Source organism: Myotis davidii, unplaced genomic scaffold, assembly GCF_000327345.1.
Source record: "Myotis davidii unplaced genomic scaffold, ASM32734v1 scaffold294, whole genome shotgun sequence".
NCBI lineage: Eukaryota > Metazoa > Chordata > Mammalia > Chiroptera > Vespertilionidae > Myotis > Myotis davidii.
The window spans coordinates 1,451,366-1,456,994 of NW_006287706.1; the positions used below are offsets into that span (position 1 = coordinate 1,451,366).

Here is a 5,629-nt window from a genome sequence, read left to right on the forward strand (position 1 = left end):
CGGCCCACAGTTCCTTTCAAGGTGTACGGATATGTGCACTGGGCCTCTAGTTCTTTAGTAATATGATTTATAAAGAAATCAAATAATCTACCCATATTAATAAACTATAGATTGCTTAGAATGAAGCTACAAAATGCTGTAGATTCCTCCTTGATGAACACATTAGCAACAGTAATGTGCAATTCCACAAGTTATTTGGTTGAAGAAGAATGACACAACAATGAGCCAGGTCAATTTACATATTCCTGGATTGTCACTAAAGGCAGTTATTAGAAGAGGAAGGTTAGTCTTGGGTTGAAGCCAGGGAGGGACCAAAGATCTTTTCAGTGAAAACTTCCTTTTTGATCTTTCAATATTATCTTTATTTAAAATGAATATAGGACTGGATCTACTGACATTTTAGGGGAATAAATCAAGGGAAGTATGTTAAACTCAGCTGAAAGTTGTAGCTTGGAGGAGATTCAAATGCAATGTGTCTGTGGGATTCTGGGAAAGGAGTGCAAGGATTGAAGGGGATATGAATAAGAGTCCTAGCCCACTCTTATTATTCTTTTTAAGTAGAGGAAGCTTTATTGTTGTGACAGTATTGACTTTGATCCACCCATTCACCCACTGCACAACAGGAAAATGAAATGGCTTATGCAGTTAGTGAGTTTAGAAGAAAAGGGAGGACATGTGTTGACTAGACACTTCTCACTCCCAGTAGTGAGTTAGTTACCCACATGGAACATAATTCTGTTCTTCTCCTCAGGTGTACGCTCTGTCCTTAAAAGAAGATGTCTTTACCAGCTTAACCCCGCTAGAAATATAATTCACAAACCTAAGATTCAGTACTAGAGAAACCATTCATGATATTTGCTTGGTTTTTAAATACATATTGTTTTTGTCATTATTTTTCAATTAATTTAGCATTTGTGTGCAGAAGTGTAGTCTATTTCTTTTTCTTTATTCTCACTCAAGAACATTTTTCCCTTGATTTTAGAGTGCAAGAGAGAGGGAAAGACAGAGAGAAATATCAATGTGAGAAAAACACATGGACTGGTTGCCTCCTGAACGTGTCTTGACCAGGGCCCAGGCCTGGGAAGAGCCTGCAACCAAGTACTTGCCCTTGACTGGAATAAAACTTGGGACCCTTTGGTCTGCAGGCTGACACTCTATCCACTGAGCAAAACCAGCTAGGGCAGAAGTACAGTCTATTAATTGAGCCTCTTTTTACCCCAACATACGGTGTATAGCTGAAACCTATGAGAAATATATAGGGAGTAGAATATTGGTGAGCCAAATGAACATTATAGAAAGATTTTTATTGAAATTGGGATACATGCGGGTGCCTGGAGCTTTTCTACATGAGCAGGGTATTTTGAATCTTCTGTCTGTAGATGCCTATTTGAGCCATGAAGCTACTTTTCACAACTATATAGATGGATAGTTGTCACACTTTGGCTGTTACATGTTGACCTGGTTAGGATGTATGAAACCTTAGTGTTTTTTTTTTTTGTTTTGCTTTGTTTTATTTTAAGATATATTTTATTGGTTTCAGAGGGGAAGGAAGAGGGAGAGAGATATAGAGAAATCAATGATGAGAGGGAATAATCGATTAGCTGCCTCCTGCATGCCCCACCCTGGGGATTGAGCCTGCAACCTGGGCATGTGCCATGACCAGGAATCAAACTATCATCTCCTGGTTCATAGGCTGATGCTCAATCACTGAGCCATGCCAGCCAGGCTGAAGCCTTAGGTTATTTGTTGTTGTTGTTGTTGTTTTTTAATATTCTATCTTGCAGGCCACTGCAGCTTGTTGATGGTTTATCCCCAGGTGAGTGGCTATTTCTATGTCATCAACAGTTTCTTAACCCTAAATAAATGGCCACGGGCCTCAGAAATCACAGGAGACCTATGGGATTCAACAGAGGCCGAGGCATGGCAAATGTTTGAATGTGACTAGGGTTTGACTTAGTCAAGTTTGATGTGCAAGTGTTATCTCAAAAGTGCCAACCACAAGAGATTCGGTAAGTTAATGCCATCTAGTCAGGCCTCAGTAAGGGGTAGGGTTTAGTGGGCTCAAATAGCTTCATGATGCAAAGCACTGGTGCTTATCCATTAATTAATTATACAATTATAGCTTTTTCTCTTTTTATAGAGTAAATGGAATCTGCCACATATAAGCCTAATCTGCCATATAAAAATGTTAGGAGGAAATAAGAGTATTTGCTGCTTTAAAATTTTAAGGCACCTAAGTACTGAGTATACTATAGAACAATTAAGATTCCTTAGTTTTAAATGGTTAATCCCATGCCTTACTGAGCATTTACAGTTTGGTTGTGCCATAAATCCATTCTCCATTTAAGCCAACAGGGATTTTTGAGCATATAACTTACCCACAATTTCAAAAGTCAGAAAAATTTTAACTAAAAATTGAATATAGTAATTGCCTATATTCACCTAAGAAAAAAGGCCACATTAATTTATAAAATTAATACTCTAAAGGAAAAGAACAAAGAGGAGATACATGACAGGGGAATCAGAAAGTATCTTAATGTGTGGAGTTCAGATCTGAATTCAAAGCTGGTTGAGATTTCTCAACTCAAGAAGTTGAAAGTGGATTGTCATTAGCAAGTATTTTGTTCAGCCCCCCTGAGACAAAATTTAGACAAAATTTACTAGTATAGGTCAGTAAGAAAAAGGCAAGTGAAATAGAGAATCATTTTGCAAATGTTACTAACCTTACATGTATCATGGAAGGAAAAGGGCAAAATTAAGAAACATTAAACTGCTATTCAGTGAAAACTTTCTGAAATGCATGAATGAACAGTAGGAAGAAATAAAATATAACAGACATACTATAGTGCTGCCAAAAAAGAAGTAACTAATAAAAATGCAGCTTTATGGTTATCATAAAATGAGGAGGCATTTTATATATTGCTATTATATGATGAGTATACAAAATAAAGGTACAAAATAGTGTGGATAGTAGATATAGTAATTGCTTATATAGGTAAGAAATATATTTGGGAGAGTGCATAAGAAATCGATAACCTGGGGAAGGAAAGTGAATGCCTGAAGGAAAAGAGAATGAGTCTTTTCACTAAGTGTACTTTCATACCCTTTTGTTTGTATATGAACGTGTATTAAAAATAAATACCCTAAAGAAAATATGAAAAAAACTCTTAGAAATAATAAACTTAGCAAGTTTGCAAGGTTCAAAATCAACACTCAAAAATCAGTTGCATTTTTATACAGTAACAACAAATAATTCAAGAAAATTAAGACAAAATTTCATTTCCAATAATATCAAGAAGAATAAATGTTTAGTGTTTTCTTTGTGGAAGGGAGGATGCCTTTGTACCCCAAGGCAAGATATGTTGCTATAAAAGAATGGTGCTTGCAGGAGGACAGTGTTGAGGAAATATAATTGAAAACAAAATCTTCTCCATATTCAGCAAACCTCTCCAGAGAGGTAGAAGTAAAAGAAAATGATTCCATATTGAATAAACATTAAACCAGAATGTGGTGGACATCACAGGCAATCCGCTTAGAAATTGCACAGACAATCTTCTGTGATTGGAGGTAGTTTTTCTACCTGAGGAACTTAGGCTTCTACCTTCCCACAGAAACTTGAGAAAGTCAATCCAAGGTCATAAAGCTGTCCAGAGACTTATTTATATACAGGATGAGGCAAAAGTAGGTGGACAGTTGTTTGTATGGAAAGTAATACAATGATTAATACATGATAATACAAGAATAAACTCTTTTGTGCACTCACAACTGTCGACCTACTTTTGCCACATCCTGTATTTTAAAGATTTGCATACATTTCATAAATACAGAGAAAGAACTCACAATTGCACTTGTTCTAAAGTAAATTCTAAAAATAAGAAAGAGGGAATCCTTTATTTTCTCTTATTTTCAACAGGTTGAAAGACCTCTTATTTTTAATTTGTATTTGCCCTTACAACAGGCTTCAGAATCTCAGGCTACCTTACTAATTCACTGCATCACAAAAAGTAGTAGGGTAGCCCCGCACTGTTTATGGAGAGCACCAACAATTTCTTGATTTTGATAGATAAGGTGCTGGACTCACAGCTATTAAAATCTGAAGGCAGGAAGGTGGAGTGAGCAATCTTCACTCACAATCAAAAAATACAGAGCAGCTTTCTACTCCACGTGGGGAAACAGGATGGTAGGGACAGTGATGGTCAAGGCGGCTGCGCATGACATGCAGAAGCTGCTAGTGCTGTTCTAGGTTGAGGGCAGGCAGCTACTGGGCTCCCTGTTGGATGTAAGAAAGGGGCAGCTCATGTGCAAAGTGCTGCTGGCCCAGGAGGGTCTCCTACCACTGGATTTCTATGTCTGAGAGGCCGAGATTATCTCCTCACTAGGGAGGATGCTGGGAGTGGAGACAGAGAAGGTTCTCAGCATCATTTATCAGCCACAGGCTATCTTTAAGATCCGTGCTGTGACCTGCTGCACCAGCTCCTTGGAGGGTTACAGTGAGGCAGTCATTTCTGTGGCCTTCATCCCCAGGGCACTTGGTGGCAATAGCAAGTAGGTCAGGGGCCTAAGCTGGGAGCCGCTCAGGACATACTCTGAGTGCCACTCTGTGGCCAGCAGCTCCAAGGACAGCAGTGTGTGGATCTGGGACACAACCTCAGGCCACTGTGAGCGCATCTTCATGGGCACACCCAGTCAGTCACCTGTCTTTGATGGGGAAGAGGTGGGCTTCCCTACTCTACCTCACAGGATTGTAACATTAAAGTCTGGAAGGCCCATGATAGTGCTATGCTGGACTCTTCAAGGCCATGGCCATTGGGTGAATACCATGGCCTTCAGCACTGACTATACCCTGTGCACAGGGGCCTTTGAGCCAGCTAAGGCCTCGGTTAATGCCTCAACGGGTCCTTACAGGAGTGAAAGGAGAGGGCTCTGAGCTGATTCTGTGGGACCAGTGCCTTAAGAGGGTGGTGTCTGTCTCAGAAAACTTCACCTTATTCCTTGGTCCCCTGCAGAGAACAAGAAGCCCCTTGCACGGATGACTGGACACCAGGCCCTCATGAACCAGGTGCTCTTCTCCCCGGACTCCTGCATGGTCTCCAGCACCTCCTTTGACAAATCCACCAAGCTGTGGGATGGCAGAACAGGTGGGATGGCTTCCCTGTGTGGTCACGTGGCTTCCGTGTACCAGATAGCATGGTCAGCTGACAGCCAGCTCCCAGTCATTGGCAGCAGTGACAGCACATTGAAGGCTTGGGACATGAGGCCCAGAGGATGGACACAGACTTGCCAGGCCACAGAGGTGAGGTGTATGCTATCAACTGGAGTCCAGATAGCCAAAGAGTGGCAAGTGGTGAGGACAAATGCCTTGGGTATGGAGGACATGAGAAATCTCACAGCTCTCTCTGACCTCCACCTGGGCTCAGCCTGTGCCAGGTGCCTGCCCTGACAGAGAACAAAGGCCAGGGTGGTGACCCAGAGAACAAGAGTGGCCTCCTGTCCTGCACAGACTGCAATGGGATCCCTCCCCAGAGCAGGAGATCAGAGGTCACAGGAAGTCTCCATGGAGCTCAGTCCTTGGCCATCACTCTGCACCTTCCTGGTACCATTAGGGGTGGCAGGAGGCCAGGCAATGACT

At 41.3% G+C, this 5,629-nt stretch overlaps 1 pseudogene; it reads left to right on the plus strand.

The window, feature by feature from the left end:
- The first annotated feature begins 4,384 nt into the window (after window positions 1-4,384).
- LOC102763086 lies at window positions 4,385-5,400 on the plus strand (annotated as a pseudogene).
- The last annotated feature ends 229 nt before the right edge of the window (window positions 5,401-5,629 follow it).